Raw genomic sequence first — 9,090 nt, 5'->3', positions numbered from 1 at the left:
TGTAGCCCCCGAGGCCTCGGAGGAGTGGTTTGTCTCCTTCGAGGTCTTAATGCCTTTTGTGATGCCTCGGCCGGTCTGGTTGTTCCCTCATGCGAACTGGTCGTAGCCCGGGTGCATAGTCAGGTTCCGAGTTCTCGGGCTGGTATGTTGACGTTGTCAACAGTTTGGCCGGGGCCGGGTTAGCGAGAGCAGCCCCTGAGCCTCCGCACAGGGTGAGAGGACGGTCAAGGACTGACTCGGCTTTTTTCATACGCCCCTTCGTCGCCTTTCCGCAAGGAGGAGGAGGGGAAAGCGCCATGTTGCCCTCGGAGGGCGCCAAACATGGTGTCTCCAGTGATTTGCTAACGGGTGATCCGAGTGGACGCCCGTGCCCCGTTCGATAAGGGTCGGCTAGAGGCCCAGAGGCGTGCTCCAAAAGTACCTGCAGGTGATTTGCCGGACCCGGTCCCGTTTGATAGGGTCCGAGGGCTCGATGCCTCCCTCTGATGGGATTCCATTACAGAATCGCTCCTGCTGGTCTCGGAAATGTCCTAGGGTACCTCGGGAGTGTAGCCCGAGCCTCGACCATGTATCGGACGTACCCAGAGTCATCCCTCGCTCTGCGTGTTCTGAGGCGGCTGTCGAACCCTTCGGGGGGCCAGCCTTCGAACCCCTGATCAGTAGTGGGCGCGGAGCCCGAGTGGCCTGAGGCGGCTGTCGAACCCTTTCGAGGGGCCACCTTCGAACCCCTGATCAATAGGAGGGCTCGGAGCTCGAGTGCTCTGAGGCGGCTGTCGAACCCTTCCGAGGGGCCAACCTTCGAACCTCTGATCAGTAGGGGGCTTGGGGCCCGCTTCCTTCGCGGAGAAGGATCCCTTTCGGAGTATCCCCTTTCCTGGTCCCTGTAGCAAGAGAGAGAAAGGGGAAGAGGAAAAGGATACGAAATCGAACGACGTGGCGCACCTTTTTTGACGCGGTCATTATGGCGGAGGTGAAGCGTCGCCCGCTTCGCCTGCCAAAGGTGTCGCCTGCCCTGCCGCGGAGTTAATGCGACGGGACGAGTGGTTCACGTGGCAGCCGTTGCACGAGCCGTTCGAGGAACAGGCGTTTCGCCTTCGAGTTTTGGATTTCGCGGCGGGTTCGGGCGAAGTGTTGAACGGGTCTTGCCCGGGCCTTTATATATTCGGAAGAGGGACCAGTGGTGGTTTTTTACTCTGCTGCTTGCCTCCCGCTTTGGTTTCCGCAACCTGAAGGAATAGCCAGAGAAAGAAAACCGCGCACCTCATCCGCTCCGCCACCACCCCCTTCGCTTGGTGATGGCCGACCGGGTAACCGTCGTTCCGCTGCGCGACCCGTGGCCTTTCTCCACCATCACGGCGGACGATCTGGAGGCCCTTGTTGCCGATGGCTTGCTTCGTCCCCTCTCCGATGACCCACAACCGGAGTGGATGGTCCCTCCGAGCGGAGCCGCCCTGTCCCCGCCGTCGGGGTATGTGCTGAGTTTCGTCTCGTTCCATGAGCGGGGGTTCGGAGTGCCAGCAAGCCGTTTCATGCGGGCGATTCTGCATTTCTACGGGGTGGAGCTGCACAATCTCAACCCCAACTCTATCGCGCAAGCAGCCATCTTCGCGGCGGTTTGCGAAGGATTTTTGGGGATTGACCCCCACTGGGATCTGTGGACCCATCTCTTCTCCGTGGAGCCTTTTGCCTCGACGATGGGGGAGAAGAGAGTCTGCATGGCGGTGCGGGCCGGTGGCTGCATCCTCCAGTTGAGGCAGGCGCATGCGCAACAGTACATCCCCGCCATCCTTGTGTCTTCGAACAAGGGGTGGCAGCGCTGGTGGTTTTACCTCCGGAACGACGATGGGAGGCTCCCGTCGTTTTCTCAACGAGTGGTGACCGTCGCCGGCAGCAACTAGCGCTATGGGGCCCCGCGCGAGAGACAGAAGAATCTCCAGCCCCTTCTGGAGGCCTTGCAGGAGCTGCGAGACGGAGGGCTCACCGCCGCAGGGGTGGTTGCCGCCATCCATCGCCGGAGGGTGCTCCCCTTGACGGAGCGGCGGCTGCTGCTTTTGGAGATGGCGCTGGGGGTCGACTTGGAGGGTTCGCAGATGTCCTCGGTCCCCCTCCCCGCCGATGACCTCCATAGGCGGGTAGCCGGCACGGTAGGGAGGCTGCACGCCGGTGCTCTTACCCAACTGAAAGGGAAATGTGCCCTTGGGCCATTTCTAAGTATTTTGGTGATTGAGTGCCAACACAAGTGCTTAAATGTGAATCTATACCCATGGATGGACAAAGTGCAAATCAAGAATAAAGGTATGTTTCTAAGCCTTAGTACATTGTTTTGAAGACTAATGTATTGTGTCTAAGTGCTTGAAACAGGAGAAATCGAGTCAGAGAAAAGTTGGCTGTGTACAGCCAAAAGGATGTTCGGTCTGGAGCACCGGACTGTCCGATGGTGCACCGGACTGTGTCCGGTGCGCCAGACTGACTCGGGCGAACTGGCCGCTCTCGGAATTTACCGGCGACGTACGGCTATAATTCACCGGACTGTCCGGTGTGCACCGGACTGTCCGGTGAGCCAACGGTCGGCCGGGCCAACGGTCGGCCGCGCGATCTGCGCGGGACACGTGGCTGAGCCAACGGCTAGAAGGGGGCACCGGACTGTCCAGTGTGCACCGGACATGTCCGGTGCGCCAACGGCTCTCTGGCGGCCAACGGTCGGCTGCGCCGTTTAAGGAAAGAAATCGGGCACCGGACAGTGTCTGGTGTGCACCGGACTGTCCGGTGCACCAGTCGACAGAAGGCAAGATCAGCCTTCCAGATTTGCTCTCAACGGCTCCTAGCTGCCTTGGGGCTATAAAAGGGACCCCTAGGCGCATGGAGGAGAACACCAAGCATTTCTACAACATTCCTAAGCACCAAGACATCGATTCCGCGCATTTGGTTCATTGTGATAGCATCTAGAGCTCTTGTTGAGTTGTGAACTCATTGAGTGGTGTTGCGAGCTCTTGTTGCGACTTGTGTGCGTGCTGTTGCTCTGATTTTGAGTCTTGTGTGCGTTGCTAGTTCCTCCCTTACTCCATATTTCTTTGTGAATCTCAAGTGTAAGGGCGAGAGGCTCCAAGTTGTGGAGATTCCTCGCAAACGGGATATTGAAAGGCAAAGCAAAACACCGTGGTATTCAAGTTGGTCTTTGGACCGCTTGAGAGGGGTTGATTGCAACCCTCGTCCGTTGGGACACCACAACGTGGAGTAGGCAAGCGTTGGTCTTGGCCGAACCACGGGATAAACCACTGTGTCATCTCTGTGTTTGATCTCTTGTGGTATTGTGTTTTGTTGAGACTCCTCTCTAGCCACTTAGCGATTATTGTGCTAACACTTAACAAGTTTTTTGTGGCTATAAGTTTAAGTTTCACAGGATCACCTATTCACCCCCCCCCCTCTAGGTGCTCTCAATTGGTATCGGAGCCGTTCTCTTCAAGAAAGGGACTAACCGCTCGAAGAGATGGATCCTAAGGGCAAGGGGATGGTGATCAACGACAAGGAGAAGGAGACCTTCGTCAACGAGCTCAATGATGACAGGCCCACCGACTCAGGCTCGGGCCACAAAAGAAAAGACGGGAGGAAGAAGAAGACAAGGCGCATCAAGGAAATTGTCTACTACGACAGCGACGAATCTTCCTCCTCCCAAAAGGACGACGACGACTACGATAGACGAAAGACGGTTAACTCAAACTTTTCTTTCGATTATTCGCGCATCCCGCATAGTTCAAATGCTCAATTGCTCCCCATTCCACTTGGCAAGCCCCCTCACTTTGATGGAGAGGATTACAGATTTTGGAGCCACAAAATGCGTACTCACCTGTTTTCTCTCCATCCAAGCATTTGGGAGATTGTGGAAAGTGGAATGAAATTTGATAGCTCGGATAGCCCTGTGTTTATTAATGAACAGATTCATAAAAATGCACAAGCTACTACTGTGTTGCTAGCCTCTTTGTGCAGGGACGAGTATCACAAGGTGAGCGGCTTCGACAATGCCAAGCAGATCTGGGACACCCTCAAGATCTCTCATGAGGGAAACGACGTCACCTTGCTCACCAAAATGGAGTTGGTGGAGGGCGAGCTTGGACGGTTCGCGATGATAAGGGGCGAGGAGCCGACACAAACATACAACCGGCTCAAGACCCTTATCAACAAAATAAGGAGCTACGGGAGCACGCGATGGACGGACCACGACGTCGTCCGCCTAATGCTAAGGTCATTTACCGTTCTTGATCCTCATTTGGTGAACAATATACGTGAAAATCCTAGGTACACCAAGATGTCGCCCGAAGAAGTTCTTGGGAAATTCGTTAGCGGGCGAATGATGATCAAGGAGGCGAGGTACGTGGACGACGCCTTGAATGGTCCGATCAATGAGCCGCAACCCCTTGCTCTCAAGGCAACACGAAGCAAGGTGGCACAGATTGAGGTGGCCGGACTTAATGATGAGGAGATGGCTCTCATCATCAAAAGATTCAAGACGGTGCTTAAAGGTCGCAAGGGACAGCCAAGCAAGACCAAAGCCAAGGGGAAGCGCTCATGCTTCAAATGCGGTAAGCTTGGTCATTTTATTGCTAACTGTCCCGACAATGATAGTGATCAGGATCAAGGGAACAAGAGGGAGAAAAAGAAGAACTATAAGAAGGCAAAGGGCGAGGCTCATCTTGGCAAGGAGTGGGATTCGGACTGCTCTTCGTCCGACTCCGACAATGAAGGACTCGCCGCCACCGCCTTCAACAAGTCATCCCTCTTCCCCAACGAGCGTCACACTTGCCTCATGGCAAGGGAGAAGAAAGTAAGCACTCATAATACTAGTACTTATGCTTCTTCAAGTGAGGATGAGTCTAGTGATGATGATGAGATAGATTACTCATGCTTATTCAAGGGATTAGATAGAACTAAGGTAGACAAAATTAATGAATTGATTGATGCCTTGAATGATAGGAATATACTTTTAGAAAAACAAGAGGATTTGTTGTATGAAGAACATGATAAATTTGTAGAAGCTCAGAAATCTCTTGCTCTAGAAATTAAGAGGAATGAAATGCTCTCTAGTGAATTATCTTCTTGTCATGAAACTATTGCTAAGTTAAAAAGTTTTAATGATGATTTAAATGCTAAACTAGAAGTAGCTAGAAAATCTAATTCTTGTGTAGAAATTGTTGAAACTTGTAATAGGTGTAAAGATTTTGACATTGATGCTTGTAGTGATCATTTAGTTTCAATTTCCAAATTAAATGATGAATTAGCTAGTCTTAATGCCCAACTTAAGACTAGCAAGAATGAATTTGACAAGCTAAAATTTGCAAGGGATGCCTACACGATTGGTAGACACCCCTCAATTAAGGATGGTCTTGGCTACAAGAGGGAAGCCAAGAACTTGACAAGCCATAAGGCTCCAATCTCCGCAAAGGAAAAAGGGAAGGCCCCTATGGCTAGTAGTGTGCAAAAGAACCATGCCTTTATGTACCATGATAGGAGACAATCTAGAAATGCTTATAGGAGTTGTAATGTATATAATGCCTTTGATTCTCACGCTAGAAATGCCATGTTTGCTTCTAGTTCTTCTTATGTGCATGATAGAAATGTTGGTAGGAGAAATGTTATTCATAATATGCCTAGGAGAAATGTTGTTAATGTTCCTAGGAAAGTTAATGAACCTTCTACAATATATCATGCTTTAAATGCTTCTTTTGCTATTTGTAGAAAGGATAGGAAGATAGTTGCTAGAAAATTAGGGGCAAGATGCAAGGGAGACAAAACTTGCATTTGGGTCCCTAAGGATATTTGTGCTAACCTTGCAGGACCCAACATGAGTTGGGTACCTAAGACCCAAGCCTAAATTTGCCTTGCAAGTTTATGCATCCGGGGGTTCAAGCTGGATTATTGACAGCGGATGCACAAACCATATGACGGGGGAGAAGAAGATGTTCACCTCCTATGTCAAGAATAAGGATTCCCAAGATTCAATAATATTCGGTGATGGGAATCAAGGCAAGGTAAAAGGGTTAGGTAAAATTGCAATCTCAAATGAGCACTCTATCTCTAATGTGTTTTTAGTAGAGTCTCTTGGATATAATTTGCTATCTGTTAGTCAGTTATGCAATATGGGATATAACTGTTTGTTTACAAATGTAGATGTGTCTGTCTTTAGAAGATGTGATGGTTCACTAGCTTTTAAGGGTGTACTAGACGGCAAGCTTTACTTAGTTGATTTTGCAAAAGAAGAGGCCGGTCTAGATGCATGCTTAATGGCTAAGACTTGCATGGGCTGGCTGTGGCATCGCCGCTTAGCACATGTGGGGATGAAGAACCTCCACAAGCTTCTAAAGGGAGAACACGTGATAGGTCTAACCAATGTTCATTTCGAAAAAGATAGACCTTGTGCAGCTTGTCAAGCAGGGAAACAGGTGGGAGGCTCTCATCACACCAAAAATGTGATGACAACATCAAGACCTCTGGAGCTGCTGCATATGGACCTCTTCGGACCTGTCGCCTATCTGAGCATAGGAGGAAGTAAGTATGGTCTAGTTATTGTTGATGACTTTTCCCGCTTCACTTGGGTGTTCTTTTTGCAGGATAAGACTAAAACCCAAGGGACCCTCAAGCGCTTCCTAAGGAGAGCTCAAAATGAGTTCGAGCTCAAGGTGAAGAAGATAAGGAGCGACAACGGGTCCGAATTCAAGAACCTTCAAGTGGAGGAGTTCCTTGAGGAGGAGGGGATCAAGCACGAGTTCTCCGCTCCTTACACACCTCAGCAAAATGGTGTGGTAGAGAGGAAGAACAGGACGCTCATAGATATGGCGAGGACTATGCTTGGAGAGTTCAAGACCCCCGAGTGTTTTTGGTCGGAAGCCGTGAACACGGCTTGCCACGCCATCAACAGGGTCTACCTTCATCGCCTCCTCAAGAAGACTTCGTATGAGCTACTAACCGGTAACAAACCCAATGTATCGTACTTTCGTGTATTTGGGAGTAAATGCTACATTCTAGTGAAGAAAGGTAGGAATTCCAAATTTGCTCCCAAAGCTGTAGAAGGGTTTTTGTTAAGTTATGACTCAAATACAAAGGCGTATAGAGTCTTCAACAAATCATCGGGTTTGGTTGAAGTCTCTAGCGACGTTGTATTTGATGAGACTAATGGCTCTCCAAGAGAGCAAGTTGTTGATCTTGATGATGTAGATGAAGAAGACGTTCCAACGGCCGCTATGCGCACCATGGCGATTGGTAATGTGCGACCACAGGAACAATTGGAGCAAGATCAACCTTCTTCCTCAACAATGGTGCATCCCCCAACTCAAAACGATGAACAGGTTCATCAAGAGGAGTGTGATCAAGGGGGAGCACAAGATGATCATGTGATGGAGGAAGAAGCACAACCGACACCTCCAACCCAAGTTCGAGCGATGATTCAAAGGGATCATCCCGTCGACCAAATTCTGGGTGATATTAGCGAGGGAGTAACTACTCGATCTCGATTAGTTAATTTTTGTGAGCATTACTCTTTTGTCTCTTCTATTGAGCCTTTCAGGGTAGAAGAGGCCTTGCTAGATCCGGACTGGGTGTTGGCCATGCAGGAGGAGCTCAACAACTTCAAAAGGAATGAAGTTTGGTCACTGGTGCCTCGTCCTAAGCAAAATGTTGTGGGAACCAAGTGGGTGTTTCGCAACAAACAAGACGAGCACGGAGTGGTGACGAGGAACAAGGCTCGACTTGTGGCAAAAGGTTATGCCCAAGTCGCAGGTTTGGACTTTGAGGAGACTTTTGCTCCTGTGGCTAGGCTAGAGTCCATTCGTATCTTGCTAGCATATGCCGCTCACCATTCTTTCAGGTTGTACCAAATGGATGTGAAGAGCGCTTTCCTCAATGGGCCGATCAAGGAGGAGGTGTACGTGGAGCAACCCCCTGGCTTCGAGGATGAACGGTACCCCGACCACGTGTGTAAGCTCTCTAAGGCGCTCTATGGACTTAAGCAAGCCCCAAGAGCATGGTATGAATGCCTTAGAGAATTTTTAATTGCTAATGCTTTCAAGATTGGGAAAGCCGATCCAACTCTTTTCACTAAGACTTGCGATGGTGATCTTTTTGTGTGCCAAATTTATGTCGATGACATAATATTTGGTTCTACTAATCAAAAGTCTTGTGAAGAGTTTAGCAGGGTAATGACGCAGAAATTCGAGATGTCAATGATGGGCGAGTTGAACTACTTCCTTGGGTTCCAAGTGAAGCAACTCAAGGACGGCACCTTCATCTCCCAAACGAAGTACACGCAAGACTTGCTAAAGCGGTTTGGGATGAAGGACGCCAAGCCCGCAAAGACTCCGATGGGAACCGACGGACACACCGACCTCAACAAAGGAGGTAAGTCCGTTGATCAAAAAGCATACCGGTCCATGATAGGTTCTTTGCTTTATTTATGTGCTAGTAGACCGGATATTATGCTTAGCGTATGCATGTGTGCTAGATTTCAATCCGATCCTAAGGAGTGTCACTTAGTGGCGGTGAAGCGAATTCTTAGATATTTAGTCGCTACACCTTGCTTCGGGATCTAGTATCCTAAGGGGTCTAACTTTGACTTAATTGGATACTCAGATTCCGACTATGCTGGATGTAAGGTCGATAGGAAGAGTACATCGGGGACGTGCCAATTCTTAGGAAGGTCCCTGGTGTCGTGGAACTCTAAGAAACAAACTTCCGTTGCCCTATCCACCGCTGAGGCCGAGTATGTTGCCGCAGGACAGTGTTGCGCGCAACTACTTTGGATGAGGCAAACCCTCCGGGACTTTGGCTACAATCTGAGCAAAGTCCCACTCCTATGTGATAATGAGAGTGCCATCCGCATGGCGGAAAATCCTGTTGAACACAGCCGCACAAAGCACATTGACATCCGGCATCACTTTTTGAGAGACCACCAGCAAAAGGGAGATATCGAAGTGTTTCATGTTAGCACCGAGAACCAGCTAGCCGATATCTTTACCAAGCCTCTAGATGAGAAGACCTTTTGCAGGTTGCGTAGTGAGCTCAATATCTTAGATTCGCGGAACTTGGATTGATTTATAGCATACA

This window comes from Zea mays, chromosome 4 (genome assembly GCF_902167145.1).
Source record: "Zea mays cultivar B73 chromosome 4, Zm-B73-REFERENCE-NAM-5.0, whole genome shotgun sequence".
Taxonomy (NCBI): domain Eukaryota; kingdom Viridiplantae; phylum Streptophyta; class Magnoliopsida; order Poales; family Poaceae; genus Zea; species Zea mays.
This window is presented reverse-complemented; position numbering follows the sequence as displayed.